The 26,092-nt window shown below is 31.9% G+C and overlaps 1 protein-coding gene across 3 annotated transcripts in view; it reads left to right on the top strand.

Annotated features, from left to right (window-relative positions):
* The first annotated feature begins 2,380 nt into the window (after positions 1–2,380).
* LOC123013918 (zinc finger protein Xfin) overlaps positions 2,381–26,092 on the top strand; it is a 48,692-nt gene continuing 24,980 nt past the window's right edge. For all 3 annotated transcript variants that reach the window (XM_044412790.1, XM_044412789.1, XM_044412784.1), the window contains exon 1: positions 2,381–2,504. The gene's annotated coding sequence lies outside the window, so the exon portion shown is untranslated. The remainder of the gene's footprint in view (positions 2,505–26,092) is intronic.

Here is a 26,092-nt window from a genome sequence, read left to right as displayed (position 1 = left end):
GATGATGTGATGCCTAATGAAGAGATAGGCTTTTAAATATTATTTTAAAATTACCAGTACATACTAATTAATACATTATTTAGGTATGTATATTTTGTTAATACTTAATTACTCAATCACAGAAACAATAATGTGTTGTAGAGACATTTTCTACAAAATTAAAAAAATAATCTCGAGGGATAAACCGTAATTAACACAAATTTTATCCGTCAAATTTCCATTTTTGCCTAAATTTCCTAATGATTTTGTTCTATTTTCTCTGATTTCTTCTTATTTCCTTAAGATTTGCTTTGATTTTCTCAAATTTCTCCTAATTTTCCAACAAATGAACAAAAAAATTCTGCAAGCTCATTTGTGAATGAGTTCTCCTGATTTCCCTAATTGCCTCATAATTTTCCTTGATTTTCCCATAATTTCTACTGATCTTCCAATGATTTCCTTTGATTTCTTCATGAGTTTTCCATGATTTCTCCTTAATTACTGAAGTTTACCCCGAATTTGTCAATCAATGAACAAAAAATCTATTTGCGCTTATACATTTTTCAGTGATTTTCCTTGATTTCTTCATGATTTTCCCTTAAATTTCTCATGATTTCCCCATAATTTCTTCTCATTTTTCAATTATTTCTTCTGATTCCTTTATGATTTCTCCTGATTTGCTCAAGATTTCCTCTATTTTGTCAAAAGATGAACAAAAAAATCTACTTGCGTAGATATGCACATTTTTCAGTGATTTTTCTTAATTTTCTTTGATTTCCTATAATTTCCCCGAACTTCTTCAGATTCTCTCAAGATGTTCTCTAATTAGTCAATAAAAGAACAAAAAACTACCTACTTGCGCAAAATATAGCAGATTTCATTTGATTCATTTGAGTCCTTAAAATGAGTCTTTCGGACTCGTTAAAATAGTACGCAAAGTAAGTAAAGTTTTTCGGGACGAATAAGTCGATTTGGTTATTTCGGTGGCAATTTTTTATTTTTTTTTAATTAATATGAGGTGTGAATTTGTTTTTTGGGAGCTTTATCAAAAAAAACATATTGTTTGTAACACTTACCTAAAACGTTTTTGCGGACGAAAACAACAAAATTTTTTGGTCATGAACACTTAATTCATAATCATAACACTATAAAAAATTAAGTAGCAGCCAGACAGATATTTCTACTTAGATTCATCCATTTGTTGAAATTAAAGCTGTAAAATCTTGTGTCTAAATTTTGCACTTTGTTTTTTCGCTACAGGCTATTAGAAGAGGAAACAAGGAAGCTGTATTCTAAACTGTAACTGTGTTTAAAATTATTTGTGGCTTTTATTAGCAACATTTTTGTACCTTTACTAGATAATTAAAAAAAAAATACAAGATCATCAGTATCATTAAATAGTCAGAAAAAATGTCAAATGTCAAAATTTTGACAGGTAAAAGTTTTTGAATGTTTTTTACATATTCCTGGCATCTTATCTTTCTTCAAATTTTTCCCTAGAACGCTAGTTTTGACACACCCTGTATAACATAATTTTCCCAATTTTGTACACCATTTTTTTTTGAAAAATTCTATAAAAGCTCAATACAGTTCCTACTTCTGTAAATACAAAAAACTGAAAAATTATAAAAAAAATAAATAAAAAAAAGAAATTATTATGTTGTCTTCCTATTTTCACCATTTTACTTAGCTTGAACTACATCTACAGAGTGAGTGTTGTAACACCTTTTCAGTCAATATATTTGTAATAAATTTGAATGAAAGAGCAAATTAAACATATAATCAAGAAGATGAAGAAAAGATCCATCCAAATGGAAACCCATTTTTATCCTTCATTATCCGATATTGTTAAAAAAAGAATGAGATAAGCTAAGACCTACGTTTCCACTCTACGACCAACGTTGATCAAAAGTTTTTGATAATCTTTTTGTAGGTATCAGAAACATCTAATTGTTGGCAAAAAAATTCATAGGTTTAGCGTATAAAGTAAATTTTTTTTAGAAAAATTAGTTTTTTATCCATCTAACTACACATTTCTGATGTCTTCATGGATATTTTTTCTGTCTGTTGTTTGTTCAACTATTGCAAACCACATGATTCTTGTCAAAAGAGAGCTTCCTCTTTACCCATCCCCATGCTACGCCACTGGTACCTTATCACGCCGGATGTCACCGCAGCGAGCCCAGTTCGAGCCGACCCACAAAAGCGTCGTATAATTCCTTCTTCACCTCTTCGTCGCTTCCACCACCTGCGCCCCCATCCAGGAAAACCCTCACCTCAGCAATCCGCGACTTCTTCAGGGCCTCTGGGAGTGGGCGTCTGGACGTCTAAATCCGCCTCTGGCGTCTTCGAGCAAACAGAACCCAGCAGCAGCGTCCTGGATAAGCGCGACGTGACGCAACCAGAACGCGGGTGGGAGGCATAGCTTGAGGCCAACTGAGCGCACTCGAGAACTGGATGGCGTGTGTAGTGTCTGTGCTCTTCGTCGGCCCCCAGCGTCTGGACAGCGCCCTCGCGAGCCCCAGGTGAGTGCCCGAGTTCCTCCTCAGCGCCCCGCGCCCCCATGGCCCCAATCGGGCCGGATGTGCGGCTTTTCTAACGCGTTTCCGGCTTTTTCTCTTCGGAGGCTTGTGCAATTTTCGACAGGAAGTCGAATTATTCCCGATGTAAACAGTCGCACCATGTGCGAGGCTTAATTAGAGCACATCGACGGGAGATGGGCCAGGAATACGTGGTTTACTCGAGGAATCAACACTCGATGGCTTTGGACGCAGCGGCGGCTCGGCGTGGGGGGCGGCGGCGTCATTTAATAGCTACCATCAGTGATAACAAATTATTTATTTCGTTGCGTAATTTGGTGGTTCAAGTTTTTTACACTTTTTTTCGAGGACGTTTCAAATGGTTTAAGGAAAATTTATTTTTGTGCTGGGAATCTTGTGACCTGCATAAATTACTCTACAAAATATGTACCTGCATAAATGAAAGAAATAATTTGCAATTTTGAGGTCAAAATATATGGGATAAACAAACAATGGTACCTACCTTCTGGAAGAAAGTCTAGAGGTCATAGGACAATTCATAAACTTTACCAAGGCAAATACAAATTTATAGTTTATTTGACAAATGGGAAATGCAAGAAGTTAACTGGGTTGCTATATTTGATATTTTTGAAGTTTTTATTTGAGAAATGAACACAATTCAGTCATAATTGTAAAACTCGTATTGGTTTTAGAAAAATCAAAGTGACTGAAATATCTTGCCACAATAGTCGTATAGTAGATTTCATTGAAATTGGCTGTGGAATTTCATATTTAAGTTTGTAGCCCTGCGCATGTGCCTGGTATAATAGCAGATAGGGTTCTTGTTTTTCTTTGATTACTTACCTACATGGTTTGTTAAAGTGACATGACTGACATTTGTATTCGTTTTTTCAATGTTTTCGTTGCTTATTCGTTATTGCCAGTATTTTTTCAAATTATAATTAAAAATTGGTCTCTTCAGAACTCCAGATTTAGAGTACACGCAATTTCCTTTTTTGTTCCTGTTTTAAATTAATGGAATCATATAATGATTTGAATAAAGCCAAATTATTTTCTCCAAAGCAAATAGTTTATGTTTTTGCTGTTAAAACTACAGCTACAAAGGGATGAAACAGGGTGTTAAACTTCTTATGGAAAAAACTCGCTCTGAAAACCTCCTTTAAAAATAAAATTTTAACTATCTTAACCTCACTTTTTTAGTGACAAATTTAGTTCCTTAATATGTAAAGCCTCTTTCACATTTAAAGCGCGGTTTACACAATCATGCCAATTCAATGAAATGGATTATATTCATTTTTCTTCATTATTTGAAAATACTCATTTTTCACCATAACAAATTTAGTTCTTTTCTTGGACTTCGTAAAAAAATACTATTTTTAATCCAGTGAAGTTGAGGCAAATTTGTCATGACGTAAGATTTTTCTTTCGTTCTACCTAACAAAGAACTTTTCAAAGATACAGCTATCTAATCATGAAGAGGATTATGAGGGAACAATGACACCTACTCTATAATCCCATTATTTTCAAGAAAATATCAACACGACACATCACACTTTATGTGAGATAGCTAACAATCTTCGCAATTTTCTTTCAGGTGCGGTTCTTCGATTCAAACATGATTTACATGAAATGATTTGTTTCTCAAACTTTCACTTGTAATGAAAAAGTTTAAATACTTTGTAATATTTACATTTTTACATCAAACATAATTAAAGATTTAGTTTTTTTTTTCTATATGCATAATAAACTTTAAATTGGAAGCTTTATAGGTACCAGTGGCGTACAAAATCAGGTATTAAGGCCTCTTTGTTTATTAGTGAAGTAATTTATTTCTTACTACAATAAATGAGTGTTTAACTTTAAAATTCTTCAGTGTTTCCATATTTGTTTTGGGCTTTGTGTGGGCAGTCTCATTTAGTACAATTAATTTCGTGTTGTTTTGAAAGTGTAGAATATTTGTTCTTCTCAATGATGCTGTTTTTTTTAATTTTTTTTATCGGCAAATGTCACAACAAAGTAACCCTTTTATGACTAAATGTCACAAATAAAAGTTTGGAGTAAAAATTCAGTTTTTTCGCTTAAGCGTTTTTACTTTTACCACGAAACACACCAATGACATTAAGCAATGTTGTTTCTTTCGCTGCTTTAGCAATTTCTGGAGAGGTACCAACATTATAGATCTTCAGCATTCGACATTTTGCACTACTAACTGCACTAGATATGAAGTGACGTTTGTTATGATTTCATTGCAAAGCGTCCTGATTATTTTGTTCGTTTACTTGCTAATTATAGTGTTGCTATTTACTCTCGATCTGAATATGTTTGCGGATAAAATAGTATATGTTATTCGGAGTAAAAGTGAGTTTATGTGGCTCAGCTACATTATTTAGCTTCACCACATAAACTATCACTTTTACTCTTAATAATATAATATACTATTAAACCTTATGTCAATATTTTTTTAGTAACTGTTTTACAGGGAGTAAGTTTTGCTTTTGTTTATTTACAAATAATTTATTATTTTACTTAAAATCAAAATTATCCTTTTTTACACACAAGTGCGTAAAAGTACAGTAAAGCGCGTTTAGCATTTTTGACATTGACCGCCTTTGATAAAGAAAGTAAAGAAACACACCTATTCAAAGAAACTACTTACAACTTGAACAACAGAAATACTGCAACAAGTTATAAAGCTTTATGTTATCAGAGTTCTTTGATAAATTAGAGAAGTTATACTGCTTTTATATAACGGGTGTGTTTTTAAATTTGGCATCAAAGCTATCCATGAAAGTTCTATTGTGAACGAACCATCGTATTGAAAATTATTAATCTGACACCTCGCCGGCCGTATTAAAAATTGTGATCCGTTCACAACACACTCATATCACTGCCAACTATGACGCCAAACTTAAATAAACACCCGTTAGTTTTTACAGGAATAGATTTGTCTTTTTCAGTAGTTAATTACAAATTTAACTTGACACACGACGCGTAGCGGAGTGTCTTAATAACTGAGCCTGTAAAAGGGTTAACACACAAGATTTGTATTAAATTTTTTAGTCGAAGACTTTTATAAAAAAAAATAAGAAATAAATTTTTCATTAGTGTTGTGTAAAATGGTTTTTCAATAAAAAGTTTTCAAAGTCAAAACAAGTATTTCCATAGTTGGCAATCCACTTCTGCGAGAAATACAGGGTGCGCCAGAACTCGCACTCCAGAGAAAATTTTCAAGTAAGGTAAGATACCAGGAACATGAAAAAAAAATCTGTAAAAAAATTTTGACATTTATTTTTTGACATTTGACATTTTTTATGTCTATTTCATGATACTGATGATCTTGTATATGTTTTTTTACAATTATTTAGTAAAGGGACAAAAATTTTGCCAATGAAAGCCACAAATAACATTGAACAGAGTTACAATTTAGATACAGCTTTTTTGTTTCCTCTTTTAATAACCTATAGCAAAAAAACTTGGAAAATTATTTTTACAATAGAAATAAATAGAGTCAAAGTGCAAACTTTAAACCTTCATAACTTCGAAATTTTTCTAGATAAAATTTTTTTAACATTTTTTCAGTGTTCCTGGTATCTTACCTAATATGGCATTTTTCTCTGGGGCGCGAAAGTGCTAAATAATTCTGGAAAACATTTAACACAGCTTTGGTTGTTGTATTTTACTCTTTGAATTGTCATTTTTTCTTAAGTTTCCATCTTCGTTTATCCGTTTCTCACTTTGAAAGCAACAAATACTTTCCCAAATCCGCGTCGAATTACCCTCTGATCTGTCTTCGCTTTTTGCGGACTTCACTCAACAATAAATCAGTCCGGTTTACAGCCCCGGAAATTGGAGAATCTTCCCTCTTCCTCCCCTAATCACCCCACATCCTTGAAAGAATTCAAAAATAACTAATTTACATCGATTGCCTATTGTTTATACCGTCCCTGAACTCTTCCATCACCTTTCCATGTCTTGTCGATGGTCATACGCACATAATTTTCTGATAAATCGCATCCGAACCACTCGCCACGATAGATGGCGCCATCGTGATCGATCCACGGACGAAAATCGATGCAACCAATTATATAAATCCTGTCCCGGTTCAAGGAAAATCGGTACCCAACACGTTTTCACTCCATTTTGGGGAAATTTTAATGAATGGACGTTGGAATTTCGCACTCGTTTCGAACGCGAACAATCGAATAAAACCGATTTTTCCTCTCGTAGAGGCAACAGAGCGACGAATGATGTCATTAGTTTTTCCAGCAGGAGAGTACTTGAAATGTAAAAAAGTGGATTACTTTGGATGAGACGAGGACATTCCGTTTTTTCCGGTGTTTGTAATTGCAAACGGTGGCTTTTGCCGCCTAATTAATTTGTTTATGAGTGGGTAATACTTCATTAACACTAGTGACGAGTTATGCATTTAGTTTCTTACAAGGACGGAGTTGCTCATCCAGGTCTAAAGTTACATTGAGGATGGATTCTAACCTTGACTCCAATTTTGGACAACACTAATTTGCATAACACAGTTTAGTAGACACAACAAATCAACAATTTGTTGTTTGTTTAGTGACCACAAGACGTATTGTTCAGAAGAATTATAGCAAAATTTCCTTTCATTATAGTAAAATTATACGACTAGTGGCCTCATTATGTATTTTTTATTGGGACCGCTGTTGGAGAAGAAGTTGATTAGGTTTGGATCAAAACAGGAAGGTCTACTATTTTTTTTATTTTGTTGTTTAAAAATAAATAAATTTATTAATTACGCGCTAGCTGTGTTATCTAAACTAATCATAACATAAACATTGCCTATCTAGTACCTAGAAACATGAAATACAAGAAGGAAATGTTTTGCACTTTTCCTGGCCTGGAAATACATCAATTAGCCGACAATTATAATAATTATTACAAATTAGGTAGTTTCTTGTATTAGTTTTGAATTATGTCTCTTTGTTCTGTCTTTCGATTCTATGATTCATGTTCATTATTTTCAATGACTGTAATACTTGTTCATTGTTCATTTACACGTGTTATATCTTCATTTTTTGGTTCTAAATGGGTTTATTCTATGCTTGTATTTGGTTGTTCTAGTTGTTCCATTTATTGTAAAATAAAATCACTCCTGAGCTGTATAATTATTGGAAAATGTCCACATTTAAATGGATTGGCCATAATTGCCATAGTCATTGCTTAATGACTGTTATCTCATTTTGGCCTTTGATGACATCTAGTCTCAAGTCACTAAATAATTTGTACTTAATTAAACTTCAAGGATTTTGGCAGAATCAAATGATTTTTGTTTATATTGACCTGGGATGTATTATTTAATGTCGTACTTATTAAAAAATGAAAGAAAGGATATAAAAAAATCCAGAAAAGAGAAAACAAACTTTAAAAAGATTTTCTAGTGACGCAATTTGATGCAGAAAAGCTCTAAACGTTGTAAAAAGTCATTTTGACCATAACGAAAATTTTATTGAAATTTAAATTATTTTTTTTTGGGCTTTTGAATTTTTTCGAATTGTATTGTTAAACTTGTTCTTAGGAATTCTCATTACTTTTATTAATTAGAGGTGTGTAAGTCTTTAAACTTCTAGTAGACTTTTTTAAGTTCGAACAATTCTTTGAATTTAGTTGTTTATTAAGCGCCTTTTTTCCTCCAGTTGCAGTTTTTTGACGATTTATAAAAACCTTTATCTTATTTTGTGAGGAGTTAAAAATGTCTTTAAAAATGATTTTTATGTAAAATTTATTTAAGTAACGAGTGATTTTGTATACCAATTTCTTACTTTATGTGATATTCACTAAATTTGAATTTTATATACAGAACATGTTGCCAACACAAAATATTTGTTTGTTTACACAAAAAATTAAAAACCACAAATCCACTAAACTTATTTTTTTAAACTCCGGCACGTTTTGGTGATTTTTTTGTAAGATTTTTCATTTTGTGTTATCAAAAAAAAAAGAATCTTTTTTATATCACTACATAGATTTATAGTTTATACGTATATTGTAGTTACTAAGCTAGTTGCAAAAACCGGTTTTTGCTTCATTTCAAAAATAACTGGGTTACGGTAATCACCTCGAATTCAAAATATTAGACAACATCGCAAAGCCTCGTTCAATTTAACTCAAAAAAATTAAAATGAGGACACCTATTATTTGTTTTTTGGGTTATATAACACACTTATTAAAGCCATAGAAAATGAAATAAGTACATACTCGTACTCTGTATAATATTTATTCTGAAATTAAAATATAAAATAAATAAAACACATTGAAATTTTAAATTATTGTGCCTAATTAGTAATTGGATTCGATGTCATTTACTTGTGTTTTGTTGTGTTGCGGCTGAGTAAAAAGCTATAGACTTTATACTTTTAACATTTCCTTTTCAGTAAGAAGCTACTTAGTATTGTTATTATTATTATTATTATTATTTAATATAGAGAATCCTTTTATAGAGAATTTTTGTTTTGTTGCAAGTTTGAGACATTCTCTAAGTTGGTATTTCTGGATAGTTTTTTTAGTTTCTCTAACTTTGTTTTACAACTCGATATTTTGAAGGGTCTCTACTGACATTTCTTTATTTTGTTGCAAGTATAGGATTTTCATTCTTGGTTATTCTTTCATCTTACAATAAATTATTTATTTTGGAGATAGTATACAGGGTTATTCATAAATATGAAGCAATATTTGAACCTCAAAAATGACCTATCAAATGATGTTAATTTAAATAATAACTCGTGTCCGATCTCTATTGATAAGAATTTTACATCCCTCGGAATGTGGGTATGGAAATTAATTTTTTTTTGTAATAACTTTGGAACCAATTGACCAAATATTATAAAATTTGGAATAGTTACTTGCGAGAACATACCCTTTAGGCTAGTGATTACGAAAACCGGATACATCTACTCAATTTCCGGTTTCAGCTGTTGCAATTCACATTTTCATATATTTTTCCGTTTTTTGGCCTCTTAACACTATTTTTTTATTGCTTCAATCTAAAGAATAATCAATTTCGATTAAAGAACGCATACCCTTTTATACCACTAAAATGGACCGTTTTAAAGATACTTTAATTTAAAGTAAGGACTGCATAACGCTGAAAATGAAAAATATGAATTTTGAATAAGTGGTATCTACGGCAACCAATGACCATGGTCACATATTTTGCTGTCAGGTATCTGTCAACTTTGACGATAAATTTTTGTGAATTTTTTATGAATTAAAAGCTACGAGATCCATTTGGATTTATTCTAAGTTATGTTTGGAGTCTGAGGTAAACTCTTTTATTAAATATTTTCGATTAATTGTCTAATAATCGTCCAATCTCAAGTTGACAGATACCTGACAGCAAAATATGTGACCATGGTCAGTTGTTGCCATCAATATTACTCATTCAAAATTCATACTTTTTGCTTTCAGTTGTGTAGTTTTTACTTGAAATTAAAATATCTTTAAAACGGTCCATTTTAGAGGTATTAAAGGTTATGCGTTTTTTATTCAAAATTGATTACTCTATTGTTTTGACACAAAAAAATTAATGTCTTAGGTAATTTTTGAGGTGCAAATATTGCTTAATATTTATGAATAACCCTGTATATGTAGGTAAATGTTTTTTTCTGATAATTTGCTACCCCAGTGAGGAGGTGAAGCCTATAATTCTGTATAATTTCTAAGGTAATGCAACTTTTTTTTCTACAAAAGAATTATTGCGACAGTTAAGTTCGTTTTACATAATATCGCAGTTATTTTTGACCTTGCTGTTAACAGCATTTCCATGGCTCAACTCGTACTTCGTGACTTCTTATAAAAATGACCACCTTATCGATTTACAAATTTAAATACCGTTCACTTCGGTGACTTTAACGCGCCAAAATTCAAACACCAGCTATCACCTCCCACAGTCTGTATCATAAACAATAAAATCTCGCCAAACATCAACCATCACGACGAAGAAGGGAGACCGCCCCATGCACAGCCAGCTGCGTTGATGTTGAGAGCAGACTTGGGTATTGATCGGTGGGTCTTCGGCGTGTTGCTGCCCTTGCAGGCCCAGCTCCGCCACCTGCGTCATCCCCAGGAGGTAGGGGCGAGGAGGGGCCTTCTTTCCTGTCCTGCTGAGGGCCGGATATTGTCCGCAATGCGGGACGCTCGGAGTCATCCACCTCTTTAAAAGATTCAGCTCGGAAGCGACTCCAATGCGGATAATTACCTCATTGTTGTCTCATTGCGATGGAGATGTCAGCGGATTTAAGATCTGCTGAAGCGGGGAAAACGCCATCGAGGAAGTAACAATGACTCTTTTGCTGGTTAACGAAGACGAAGAAAAATGTGATTGATTTTTTTTGAGAGGAGTGGAATGTTTGCAAGGGAAAGATGCCACAACCCCCACAGCAACCATCCTCTTTTATGTCGAAAGAAGTGTCAAGCTCGCTTACTCAAGTGTGTGTACTATTATTGTCTTGCAGTATTGTTACGAAAACATCCCATAAGTGGTCTTCTAAGGTTGGTTCTTTGTCCCATATAGTCGTGGTGCACGCACTGAATTTAAAAAGTGTTATAAATTAAATCATTTGAACGGATCTGTTACGAGCTAATATAAATTCCAATCGCGGATGGGAGATTAGGGAGGGAGAATGTCTTTTGACAAAAATCATAAGAGAAACCTTGCAGTTCAATTTGTCCTTTTTATTCAAAAAATTGTATACAGGGTGCGCCAGAACTCGCGCCCCAGAGAAAAATGTCAAGTTCAGCGGCAATAGATCGCCAAAAAGTGCAGCCGAAGAAGTAATTTTTGCTTGCATAAGAAAATTATTAGACTCTTAAATCCACCAATCCCAGAAGGGCACTTTAAGGTGTAATTGAAAAATTATATCCGTTGCTAGGTTACAAAAATAATACCAAACTTTCAAAAAATAGCTGGTCTACTGTAATTTTGACACCTGTCATATGGGTGACATAACCTGCTATAGAAGAATTCTTTTAATTTTACCCGAATGTCATAAAACTTTGATGTCTCTCTCGCTCTTCAAGTAAGTAGGTAGGAGCAAGTAAGATAAACGTTATGCCGCTCTATGGTCATGACATACAAGACTTATTAATTTATTAAAAAAAAAAAAATAATAACAATAAATTTTAGCTTAGTGGCGTCTCATAGTTTGAGAACGACGATTTTCCGCTAAGCTTCACCGTTTGCATTTTGTCTCACTCATTCGCATAGTAACAACAAAGACAAAACTAGTAGCGCATGGAATTGTGTTATTTGACACAGTTTTACGATAAACGGGAAAAATTAAAAGAATATTACTATAGTTTCCAGTATTTTTTTCGCGTACAACTCATTTATTAATTATTATCAACAATTATCAAAAATTATTTTGAAAACTCGATTCCCAAACATTCTGAAAATTTCCGATGAACTGACTTCTCTAAAACTTCTTCACAGGTATTGTTCCTTCTGAACTTTTTCTTCGATCTCATATAGATGTATGAATTTTAGAGCTTGAAAACTTTTTTATTATCCTTTTGAAATAAAGAAGAAGCAAGTGAGAGTCAGAGACCAAGAAAACATGAAGAAATACGCAAATTTCTTTATTTACTTTAATGAAAAATTAACAGAAAAATGTACTTTTTAGAAAGGGAGTCACGTTATGGCAAACCACAAATGCCCTCGGAATTAAAACATTTGGATTTTACTTAAGCAGTTACTGAAATCAATGAAATTTCCGGCAGCAAAAATGATAATTTTTCGTAATAAATACATCGCAACATTCTTCTAGATTTTTTAATGAAAAAGCAACCAAGAGGTTATAGTACGCTCATGTGAGTGGGTGAAAACAATAATAAATTGTAATTTGCGAAATTTTGAAGTTAGAATTTCTCTACTGGGCAAAAATGCCTAAATACGAGAGTAAAACTACAATTTTGATATGTATTAAAATTAGTAACCTGTTTTATTAAGCACAATTTTTTATAAAAAGTACATTTTTCTGTTAATTTTGCATTAAAGTAAATATAGTAAAATCGTTTTCCTAAGACCTACTAAAAATTTTATGACACATTATAAGGGATTAACCAAACAATGGCTTTAATTTGTAACCCTCCATAAATGGCACGTTCCTTTGCAAGTGTTGCGGCACCCACTAGAATAAAACAGGGCCGTTTTTAAAACTAAAGTAGTGGTAGAGTTTTACCAAGCTATTATTAAAAAAAAATCAGCTTTATTTAATAATTGCTTGTTAATAACCACCTGACTTTTTTAAATTTCTTAAAATACTTGACTTTAATAACAACTTCATCAAAAACTATTAAAACATTTCAAGTATTTTAAACAAAAAGAAAGTAAGTAATCCGACCCTGTTAAAAACTGACCTGTTTCATTTATGATTTGTTTACCCTCTGGTTTACTCTTAACAATACCGCATTTAACTTAAAAGTAATAAAATTTTTAGTAGGTCTTAGGAAAACGATTTTACTTTACGCAAGTTTCTTTATTTACTTAATGCAAAATTAACAGAAAAATGTACTTTTTAGAAAGTACATTTATGACAAACCACATGATTCTTCAAAAGACCAGCCTACAAATTCACCGAAAAGCGTTGATGAAATGCCCTCGGAATTAAAACATTTGGGTTTTACTTAAGTAGTTACTGAAATAAATGAATTTTCTAGTAGCAAAAATGCTAATTTTTCGTAATAAATACAAACATCGCAACATTCTTCTGGATTTTTTTATGAAAAAGCAACCAAAGCAAACAATAATAAGTTGGAATTTGCGAAATTTTGAGGGTAGAATTTCTCTAGTGCGCAAAAATGCCTAAATACGAGAGTAAAACTACAATTTTGATATGTATTAAAATTAGTAACTTGTTTTATTAAAACACAATTTCTTATAAAAAGTACATTTTTCTGTTAATTTTGCATTAAAGTAAATAAAGAAACTTGGTACTTCTTCATATTTTTCTAGTCTCTCATTCTCACTTGCTTTTTTATTTCAAAAGGATAATGCATTAGTTTTCAAGCTCTAAAATTCATACATCGGCTTGTTATCAGAACTATCAGATCGAAGAAAAAGTTGAGAAGAAGTTTTAAGAACAACCTCTTGACCGAGAAAAATACAGAAAAGTAGCAGGTTATGTCACCCACATGACAGATGTCAAAATTACAGTAGACCAGCTATTTTTTGAAAGTTTTGGTGACTTGAAATTCCTGCGATAACAAATAAATAATACACGATTTCTGTCAGTTTTTTGAATCACACGACTGAGGAATTGAATAAAGAGATGTGTTTTCTTGCTTGTCTCACTTTCCGTAGATATTTTCTTACTGTGAGTAAAAAGAGGATTTGCAGTACAATTTGTAAAACGTACGTCACTGTAATTGGAACAGATGAAGTAATTTGATGATTATAAAAACAAATAATTTTATTTGACATCTTCCGCATTGTTTAATCGCAAAACATGGCGTCGGTAATAAAACAAATACGATACTGTAATCCACATTATCACACCTTAAATGGGCACTGATCTTAGATAAAGAAAAAAGCGAACCAACTCATCGATCGTGACAAATTAAAGCAAAATCGAAAAGCCTTCAATCGGCGTCATTATTTACCCCTAATTTAACATTCCATCAGTTTCTCCCCAGTCCAAGAATCGATATTCAATTGAACGAAACAGCCTGTGGATAATTGAATGAAATTATGCTTTTAATACATCGTCAAAGTTTCACCCCCAACAAACTATCTACAATCAACAAGTTGCTTTACGGCGAGTCCAAGTAAACGCCCTTTCCGCGAACATAACTCTAATTACACATCACGTGGGGGCCAATTATGGAACAAACATGTGCCGAGTTATTTTTCCCCGTTTGTTGCAAGAGGATGTCCCAATGGAAACGCCGCCGCGGAATCAAAACAAGTGTTGTGCACTTTTTCGTTATTGTTCCGTCGAAGAGAGCAAATTTGTGTGTCATTGTAGCTTTTTTGTTGAATGAGAGCAACATTGAATGATTATCACACTTGATATTGATCGGGGCAATTAACACGACGCGACCGAAATTGTAAACAAGCGGAAAGTGGCACTTTTCATGTCAAATTGCAAAATATTATTGTCCCTTTATCACGACCTTTTGTTTGTGAATACAACTTCCTACTTTTCAGAGTACAAAGGCTGGTGAAATTACTAAAATCTAAGCTACAAAAATTGTTATCAAATTAAAAATCAAGTTGATTTCATGTATTATTGAAAGTAGCAAAAAAACAACTATTGATATTATTTACTTATTTTTTATCTACAGGCTGTTTTTTTTTTAAACAACCCACTGTGGATATCTCAGAAAATAAACAAAAATTAGAAAATTCTGAGACAGGTCAATTTTGTAATTTTTTGACATTTGATTGTCAATTAACGGTAACGACGTTTCAGAGCTATCCTAGCACTTTTATATACAGCGTGATCACTTAGGAATGTCTAAGTTGGCAACAGATTATAAAGTATTTTTGTTAATAATTTGTAACATTGCAACCAGATACCGGACAACTCCTGAAGATTGTTAAATTGTTTAATCAGAAGGATACTCCAATGGTTTCCTTTAAAAATTAAAGTCAGGATTGCCAACAGATTTATTAATTCTTGATCACTTTGTAGTAATTTGTTCTGCGAAACGTAAATAAAAAATCTCAAAACATAAACAAAACATAAAGTCTGTTTTTTCTTTAAATGGAAATTATCAAGTCAAAATTTTAGTGAAAAAATTGGTAGCAGCTTGTCTCCATATCCACAAATTTTGTTTGCTCTTTGTTTTTGTCCCTATAAGTTTTGTTAAAAAAAACGGTTATGTTTTCAAATTGAGATTTTGGCAAAATTTTAACTTTCATGAATTTTGTGCCTGTTTGTTCTTTGAAAGCACTATAATTGAATACCTGAGAACCTAAGGTCCAAAGACCGAATTCAGTGCTAATAATTTTGATAGAAATACACCACAAGTAAGTACAAAAAAAAAAAAACAAGTAACTACAAAAACTTTAATGAAAAAGGATGTATATACATAAGTTATTTAGCAAAAGATACAAGTAGGTATTATGATAATTGGCAAAAAAAATTGTGTAATTTATTGAAATGAGCTCAAAGTTGATGCATTTTATAAATTCTTCTTTAGCTTTAGTTTCAAAATTGTTACTTTTTCAACTCGTTTCGCAAAAGACACTAATTTAATTGCATTCTTTCCGAGGTTCTTTCTCATTCATGTTTATTTAAATTCTTGTCAATTTCTTGATAAAAATTGAGAATGTTTAGCAAACTTGCATTACAAATTACGTTACATTTTAATGGGCCCTTTTTCTAACTTCCTGCTTGCGAACTATTCGTTTCCAAATTTATAAAAACTGTTAGCGGTACCGAATTTGTTGACTGTTTAGCATTTTCATTACAAAAAAACAGACTTTACAGCCAATTTTCGGGTCAAATAACTTCCATTTGGGGTATCACAAAGGGGGTGGTGCCATTTAAAATTTTAAAGGGGTTCTTTGTATTACGAAAGATTGATGATACAACTTTCAAAAGTACACTAAAAGGTGTCCCCCTGTAAATAAAAATTGACCTGTCTCAGGGTTTTCTAATTTTTGTTTATTTTATGGGATATCCTTTTAAAAAAATCACCCTGGATAATAAAAAATCAGTTTTTTTTCTCGCATTGTGTATCAAGTTGAGATTTGTTTTATTTTTGTATTAATTAAGCTTTAAATTACAGCACTAATTTGGGACCATTTTACAAAATTGTTTCGTTCATTAATCTTGCTTGTTTTTAGGGTTTTCGTTTATTTGAGATAATAAATCACAAAATCAAGCTAATTTAAGCCTGTTGTGTATGTTTTTAAGAAAAGGTAACTAAAATCAGAAGCAACATAAATTCTCAGGGAATTTTTTTATTGTTTGTAATTACTGTCATTTTTTTTAATTTTCTGTAGCAATGCTAAAATTGCTGTGTCAGTACATGAGACAACTTTGAACAATAATCTAGACTTGATGGGATTTTTAAATTCATATTCGTGTAATTAAATTTTATATTTTTATCTGCGCTTGTATCTACAGACAAATTTAGAAATTTGAGCAAAGACAAAAGTCATTAGTAAAGTAAAAATATAGAGCGATTTTTTTTCTAATTCAAAAACGGAATAAATGTGCCATTACGTCAAAAAAATTATTATTAAAAAAATTCGTTTTTGTTTTTAAGTAATATAATGCTTTATAAATTGTCAATTACGTAAAAAGTTTATAACAATCATTTTATTCATAACTAATGTTCCTGTAATTTATCCTCTCATTTATCAACGTTGCCGGAATTTAGAATATTACGAAAATTAATCATTACATAACTCTTAGATTTTCTTGTAAATAATCCTTTGATCACGACTTTCGCAACTGTTATAGCTTCTCGAAACAGGATCCTAATTAATTTTTAGATAGATTGCTGTTTGAACACTTTCTTATAGCAACGAAATTGCTTTGTGAGACTTTTCACTTGGTGAATGATAAAAAACGTGAATTAGAGAAGAAATAAACAAAATCAGAACTGCTTATCAGCATAATCTTGACATTTCCAGGAAGACTGATTCTTAAATAGATATTTCTTGCAAATAATACGGCGGCGAAACCTCCGCCGTTGCTATTTCCGTCCTCCTAGAAGTAGACGAATTTTCGCTCTTTAAAAATAAATTTGTTTACTTGTGCTCACTCGGGAAATCGGCTTTTTTCGAACACTTCACTTTTGAAAATTGCGACGTAGCCAAACTTGTCGAAAATTCTTCGACCGGTCAAGCCAAAAGTTTAGACAAATCTCTAAATTCGTTTCTGAATGACCTTAAAACCAGAAGATGGATCCAAACAACGCGCAGTGTCTTGGCATCGTGCCATCCCTCTGTAACCGGTCGTCCAACACCTGTGTTTTCTTTCAAGACTCCCTTTCATTCTTTTGAAACATTTCTAGAGCCTGCTTTTGCATCGATCTGGGTGTGCAGGGTCGTCTTGAAGACAATTTTCTGCCCAATCTCATTAAATTCTCATCAAATAATAACTGTTTTAAACACACAGGATCTTTTACTTAGAAATAAAATAAATCGGGTTTGGTATGCCGCTGGAATGACCGGATTTGGGTCCATTTGAAGTAAAACCAATACACTAAAGCTCAAATTGCCAAACTAAAGTCAAATAAAGTCAAATAGAGAGGTAAGATACCATCAACTAAGACATTTCATATGGACCCAAATCCGGTCATTCTCGTGGCACACCAAGTCATTTCTTTTGTTCGAATATTAAGAATATTTAATTCTTGTATCTCAACGTAGTCTAGTCAGCTAGTAGGGAGTTTTGCCCTACAAAAGGTGGGGTGGTACTAATTTTTTAATATGTTGTTAAGGTCTAGGCCTTGACAAAAAATACAAATTTTCCACCTTGGGGGAGGACCACTCGAGCCGCCATCTTGGATAAAAGGTACAAAAATTAGTTTTTTCCAAAATAATTCTGCAGCGATTGATTCTACGGCAAAAGTGTTCAGATAAAAGTTAAAGAAGACAAAATTTCTCACATTTTTTGTATCAACATTTTTTTTGTAAGTCTAATGTGTAACGAGTTATAGCGGCGGAAATATGAAAATTTTTCCAAAAAATAGTTAAACTCCCCATTTTCGACGGTGAATTTTGTAAGAACAAATTACACTTGTTTTTAATGTTTTTATACTGTGATATGTATTTCAAATTACACTGATTTTTCAAAATGCATATTTGTTATTAAGAGGTATATCAACAAAATTATACCTAAGCTTTCTATGCATATCTGATGTTTTTTGATTAAAATAGGCGAAGTAAAAAATGCATATTTTGCATATTTTGGCAACTTCGTGCATATTTTAGGAAATATTGCAAATCACAAATTTCTAATTACAAATTTCAGTTCAAGTTAAACATTAGACGGTTTAAGAAAAAAGATCCGATTACAAAATATGTTAAAGAGAAAAATTGTTTAAACTTTTGAGATTACCATACTACTCGTATTAATATTTTTTTCTTAAATAAAACGGTTTTTTATTTATTATTTTACAAAGATATGTCCATGCATTTTATAAATGTACAAAAATATTTATTGAAAATGTTACAATTTATGTTAAAAAAATTATAAACTTTATCTGTTGTCAAAACTTTCTTCCACCGACCAAGTGGTGGTACGTTTAAACAATTAATTAAAATAAAAAATATCTTGGCATCGCTTCTTTACAACCTTTAAACATTCATCAATTTATTTAAAAAAACGAGTAGTTTATTAAAAAAAAATCTTTAATACTTGTAAGTCAAAGATTTTTTAAACAAAAAGTGTTAAGTTTACAAAAAAAAAATTGCACAGCAACAATTCTTGTAACAGGCTCGTTGTCTAAAAAAATGTGGTATATAGATTTCTTTAAAAAAATGTTAGTATGTTTATCTCGTAAGTATAATCAATTAATTGATATTCAATTTTTTTTGCAATAGCAATTCTACAGGGTGCGCCAGAACTCGCGCCCCAGAGAAAAATGTCATATAAAGTAAGATACCAGGAACATAGAAAAAATGTTAAAAAAATTTTATCTATAAAAATTTCGAAGTTATGAGGGTTTAAAGTTTGCACTTTGACTCTATTTATTTCTGTTGGAAAAATAATTTTCCAAGTTTTTTTGCTATAGGCTATTAAAAAAGGAAACAAGGAAGCTGTATCCTAAATTGTAACTCTGTTCAATGTTATTTGTGGTTTTTATTGGCAAATTTTTTGTACTTTTTCTAAATAATTGTAAAAAAACGTATACAAGATCATCAGTATCATTAAACTGTCAAAAAATAAATGTCAAATTTTTTTGACAGATAGAATTTTTTAAACATTTTTTTCATGTTCCTGGTATCTTACCTTACTTGAAAATTTTCTCTGGGGCGCGAGTTCTGGCGCACCCTGTATAGTCATTGTACACCTATATTTTTTTTGCCAAAAAAATTGATAGTTTCGCCAGAAATTAATAAGCGTTTCCAGACTTCTGGACCTGTATTTTGGTCAAATGGTTCCGAAGTTATTACAAAAAAAAAATCCATACCCACATTCCTAGGACTGTAAAATTCTTATCAGTAGAGATAGGACACGAGTTATTATTAAATTAACATCGTTTTTTGAGGTTCAAATATTGCTTCATATTTATGAACAACCCTATATGTAACAAGAAAGATCAGTGTAATTTGAAATACATATCGCTGTATAAAAACATTAAAAACAAGTGTAATTTGTTCTTACGAAATTCATCGTCAAAAATGGGGAGGTTTGCTATTTTTCTGGAAAATGTTCATCTTTCCGCCGCTGTAACTCGTTACACATTAGACTTACAAAAAAAATGTTGATACAAAAAATGTGAGAAATTTTGTCTTCTTTAACTTTTATCTGAACACTTTTGCCGTAGAATCAACCGCTGCAGAATTATTTTGGAAAAAACTAATTTTTGTACCTTTTATCCAAGATGGCGGCTCGAGTGGTCCTCCCCCAAGGTGGAAAATTTGTATTTTTTGTCAAGGCCTAGACCTTAACAATATACTACTACTACCCCACCTTTTGTAGGGCAAAGGCCTTTTTTGGCCCCTACTGACTCGACTAATGGTGAATATTTTTAAAGCAAATTTTAAAAACTGAAACATTTTCTGACTATTGCGAATCTGAAATTGAGTCTTTCTTTGGAATAACATTATTTAGAGTTGGCTTCTTTTGATTTAAATTAGTTATTGTTAAATATCATTATTTAATCTCCTTTTGAAAACGATATTTCAGTTGAGAGAGGGATAATAAAAAAAATAATGGTAGAGTCGACTTGGAACGTTTTAGTTGAGGCTAATAAAACAAGAATTTTATTTACTTATTACCTTTTACTATACCTATACTCAATTCGTTGAATAGAAGACAAATTTAAAAATTTCTATAAGTGACCACTCATTTTTCTAAATCTAGCGAAATTTGACTTTGTTGTTAAAAATGTTAAATGAAATGGTTCTAAGACAAGGGAAAACCTGCTTCTTGGTACCGTTTTCCCGCCGATTAAACCGCAGAAATAATCCCCAGCAGCCCCCAACCGGAGCACACGAGGGAGGCCTGACAGGTGAAAGAGGGAGGAAAAATCGTTATCCAGAAGAATTCTATAATTCAATACGAAGTCGAGGTCGGTTTTGTCCGTCTTGGAACAGTCTCTTTTCGCACTGCATCATCGTGATTCGACCATTCCCATTTTTATTCATTGCTGTGTATTGCTCCTCCATGTCGTAGGTGCGAAAGGGGACAAAAGCGATAAGAGCTTTTGAGGCCTTTGTAATCAAGCAATTAGACGCTACCTCTTTGTTTCGTGTTATTACACTGAACGTTTTATCGCGAATTATCATTGTCGAAAATTTCGAAAAATTTTATGAGGACAGAATTGAGATTGTGCCAATTTCGTTGGATAACGTTCCGAAATTAAATCATTTTAGTGAGAAACAATAAAAGACAAAGTCGTTTAAAGCTCTATAAATATTTAAAAGGTGACGCCGGGTGTATACCACCAAACACAAATATTTTTGAGACTCCCTTTAGCAATTAGTGGTGATGATCTGATCTTGCAATAAGGGAAATTTTGCCGTTCCTTATTAGTTAGGCAAATTTTCTTTCCGGTCGGGGGAAATCCGTTTCTTGGATTTTTCTTTATGACTAAACGCTACACCCATTTCGCACCAGATAATCCCACTTCCGTCTTATCCATATTTGCTTAAAAATTGCTTAAAAATTGAAAAACAAGAAACGATCCTAATCTATCGTCTGCGTGAATAATCTTATCTATAATTATTGCTTTTGAGGGAATGTGAAGATTATTGCGATATCGATTCTGTTAGTCACAGTTTTTAAAAGAATTTCGTCATTCGGACAAATCTCGCTGTTGCAATATTAAAGGACGAGATAATGGAGGATTACAGGAGTCTTAAATTTAGGCGAGACGCTGTTTAATTGCTCCACTTTTTGGCAACGAACTTCGACAACGAATCAACAAATTCTTGTCTGTATTTTAACATTTTTCGAATTACTCGAGAAAAATCCAAAAGAAGCAAAATTGACAAACATACAGGGTGTCCCAGCGAGTTGAAAAAGTCGATTAGTGACCTTTAAATGGTAAAATTAAAAAAAAAAATTTCAACTATACAGTGTGTCTCAAAAATAAGTTACAATATAAACTTGCGTTTTTTAAATGACACACCATATGTTTCTTACCGTTTTTGGATGTAGATTTTTATGACAATGTTTTTAAGCTAAACTTTTATTAGTCGATTTTGCTTGGTTTTAAAAATAAAACGATTTTTTTGACAAAAACGTGCACTGTTTAAAAATTTATTACACAAAAACTAAGACATCCAGAAATATTTTTTTTACTACCGCAAAGAAGAAGGTACAAGCTATAAGGTTGTAACATTTTTTTAGTGTGTTGCATTTGCAAAGATAAAAAAATGAAGGCGTTTGTTAAAAGTTCAATAACTTAAAAATTTTTAATGGAACACCCTATTTATTGTTTTTGCGTTTAAAAGATTGTTAAATTGTCTTTCTAAAATTATTTACTTTTAGGTGTTTATAATCAATAACTAAAAAGATATTTAACGTTAAACATTTAAAAAAATAATTATTATTGCTTCAGTAGTCAAAAAGTGCACAGTTGCATAAAAGATGGAAGAAATATCACTTAATATTCACATTTGTGTTAAACTGAATCCATTATTCTTTACTTTTACAATAAAATAATTCAAATTTCAGTATCAACAATGCTCAGATATTAATAGGCATTGTTGCTACAATTAATATTAAATGTTAAATATCGTTTCATTTATCAATTCTAGACATTAAAAGTTTATTTTTTTAGATAGACAATTTATCAATCTATTAGATGCAAAAAAATAGGGTGTTCCATTAAAAGTTTTTTAATTTATTTAATTTTTAACAAACCTCTTAATTTATCAATCTTTACAAATGCAAGACACGAAAAAATTGCTACACTTTTAAATTCTGTACTTTCTTCTTTGCAGAAGTAAAAAAATTGTTCTAGCTGTCTTAGTTTTTGTATAATAAATTTTTAAAAAATGCATGTTTCTTCAAAAAGAAAACATCTTATTTTTAAAACTAAACGAAATTGACTAATAAAAGTTTAGCGTAAAAACATTGTTTTAAAAGGCTACATCCAAAAATGCAAAAAAACATACAGTGTTTATTAAAAAAAACACAAGTTTGTATCGTAATTTCTTTTTGGAACATGCTGTATGGTTTAAAATAATTTTGGGTGATGCATTAGCTTAGTATGTATCAATGTCTTATACAATTTTTTTAATTTTAGCATTTAAAGATTACTAATAGACTTTTTCAACTCGCTGGGACACCCTGTATTTCTTTATTGAGACTGTGATTAGATTTATCGTTCTCCTTAATAAAACGCAACAAATGTCGCACAAAAATCTTTTGGCATTTTAGAGTCAGGTTTAATAAAAGTCCTAGAAGTAATGCCAGGTTTCGTTTCGTATCTAGATAAGAATTTTATTTCCTCATGAGGAGCAAAAAGTCGAAACTAGGTTTGTAACTAAGTTACGTAATTTTATTCTTGGCACCTGTTAATTTATGCCGGTTGTGTTAATATTTAATAAGTTCATTGAGGCTTTGTTGGGGCAAAAATGGTTTAGTGAGCTTTTAAACTTTGTGTGAAAATTCTTTTTTGTGCCAAACCAAACATTGCAATAGTTTGAAACACGCGTACGTGTCCGTTGCAAAGCGCCTCTTCATGAGCAATAAAGCACTGAAACAATTTAGAAAATGCCACATTATTGTGAATATTCGACTTCTTCGAGTCTTTGGCCATAATCGCACCGACATGAATATTCAAGGATGGTCTTGGAGCTCGCCATGAATAACGAACGTATCACGGAGCAAACAACACCATAAATTTCATAACACGTGCCGTGTTAAAAGCGCATTTAACACATTTAAGAACTAATAAGACAAAAGGTTTTAAATACTCGGATGGCCTCACACGTAACAAAGAAACAATTAACGCCGATTAGGGGGATCACATGGTAGGCCATCAGTCACCAATTTCAAATGTCTTATTCGAAGCGTTCGAAAAACGAGAATTAGGGAAATGACGTGATACGTGATGCTTATTACTAAATTGATGGTTATTCCGAAGGAATAATGATGGCTTCGAAACATGTTATTTGGACTTATTATGCCACAAACAATAACTATCACAAGATGGACAGATTCCGCTTCGGGATATTGTTTCTAAGAGCCAAAAATGAGATTTTTAGACTCATTTCTTAGACAAAGTCAATGCCAATTATCGTCAGTCTTGAGTGAAAGATGACAATTGAGTTAGTTGATTCAGTGATTTCCTAGTACACATTCTGCACACCTCGAGACCATTAGAATCCACATACCGTGAAAAGCTCTTATTGAAAGTTAGATTGTCTTGAATTAAATCGTAGGCGAGCTAATCACCGTAACTATTAACCATTTCATTTGTTTAAAAGTCTATTCACCGAGTCAAAATTTTGGGAAGAAGAAGAAAGATTTTCTTTAAAAATTTCAGAAAACTGCTCTTAAAATTGTATCCTGTTTACAGTCGTCTTTTTCGTAAATTTTATTTTCCTACGACCATATACGAAAAATATGCGCGAAAATTGGCAATATCCTACGAGGTCGAAAACCTGTGCGATTTGTTTTCACACTGTGTTTTAGAAATCTAACGCACAATTCACACTCGAATGTTTTGTATTTTTTCATTTAACGTTTTTTTTGTATCCATTATAAAAAATGAATCATTATTCAACGTATTTTTATATCCATTATAAAAAATAAATCGTTATGAAAAAAAAAATATGTTCGTAAGAAAAAAAAATTTATGGTCGTAGGAAAAATAGTGTACAAAACTTGCAGGAAAGTATCTAACGCGCTCGCGGTATTGCCTGCACTCGGCTAACGCCTCGTGCGCACCTTTCCCACTTGTGCGTTATTTACCACTTTCCGTGCTCGTTAGGTAATATACTATTACACACTTAAATGGTATATCCACTATCTGTTTTTGTCACTCAGAAATTTCTCGTATAAAAAAAAATACGCATTTCATTGAAATTGGCATAACAGTAGGCCATGATTGTATAACCTGGAAGGAACTAAATTTGTCACTAAAAAAAATGAGGTTAAGATAGTTAAAATTTTAAAAATAACCCTCTTTCAGAGGTTTTTAGAGAAAGGATTTTCTCTAAAAAGTTTAACGTCCTGTTTCATCCCTTTTTAGGTGTAGTTTTAACACCAAAAACATATACTATTTGCTTTGGAGAAAATAAAATAACATTAACCTAAAACAGGAACAAAAAGGAATTGATTATGTTTTCAAACATACCTTTACGTGTACTCTAAATTTGGGGTTCTGACGAGAACTACTTTTAATTATTATAATTTGAAAAAAATACAGGGAATAACGAACAAGCAACGAAAACAGTGAAAAAACGAATTCAAATGTCACAATGACGTTAGTTCAACGAACCATGTAATCAAGGAAAAACAAAAACCCCATCTGCTATCATGCATAGGGCTACAAACTTAAATATTAAATTCCATAGCCAACTATTATACCAATTTCAATGAAATCTACTATAGCTTTATAATATTTATTACAAATTTTAACATATTCTTCACAACCATTGATGTATAAGGTTTTGGGGGTTGGGAAATATGCCTTGCATTTTGCATCACTTGGTCGGAAAGTTAATTTATTACCAAGACTACGAACTTATCAAAATTGTTTTCGCTGGGGTGACATGTTTCTCCACTGGGTTGCAATATACTATTCATGCGGGGTTGGGAAACTGCAAATTTTCCGTGTTTTTTCAGTTCTGATGTTATTAATAAAGATAATTAGAATATCGTCCACGCCTCGTGGACCATTAATGCTCATCCAGCGTGAATCTTGCGTTATTGAATAGCGTGGGCGTCGTAATAATCTTCTTCCTATGTATTCCTTACGTTGTAAAATTCTTACTGTTGAAGATAACAGTTATGAAGTTGAATCTTATCGATTGTGCAAGGCTTTAGGTTTTAGTGAGGTGTGGTTTAGTACAGAGTTCTTAGAAATCCCAACTCTAATCTATCCTTTCAATTTTTACTAAAAGTGTGTTTAATTATTCTGTTTGTTCGAGATAAGACGTCTAATCTTAGCACATATCTACAAGAAATACTTGATTAGTACTGATTATATGAAAAGACCGAAAAAATGACACAGTAAACTGTCACGTAGATATTATTATTTTCGTTGAAGGTCGAGAAAAAAAGACCGAAGCTTATGTTCAATTGATAAGATATGAAGTCAATTGAAAATCAGACAAAGAAATAATAAATAGTCCTACCTAAATAATAAAACGCCGTTATCTCTACTGAAACAGTTATTGCGATTAAATTTGAACGGTGTGGAAAAAATCAACATTGCCAAAGAGTTAAGTGTAA

Source organism: Tribolium madens, unplaced genomic scaffold, assembly GCF_015345945.1.
Source record: "Tribolium madens isolate multiple individuals breed KSU strain unplaced genomic scaffold, Tmad_KSU_1.1 Scaffold_96;HRSCAF=242;Tcas5.2_LG5, whole genome shotgun sequence".
In the NCBI taxonomy this organism is placed as follows: Eukaryota; Metazoa; Arthropoda; class Insecta; order Coleoptera; family Tenebrionidae; genus Tribolium; species Tribolium madens.
This window is presented reverse-complemented; position numbering and strand designations above follow the sequence as displayed.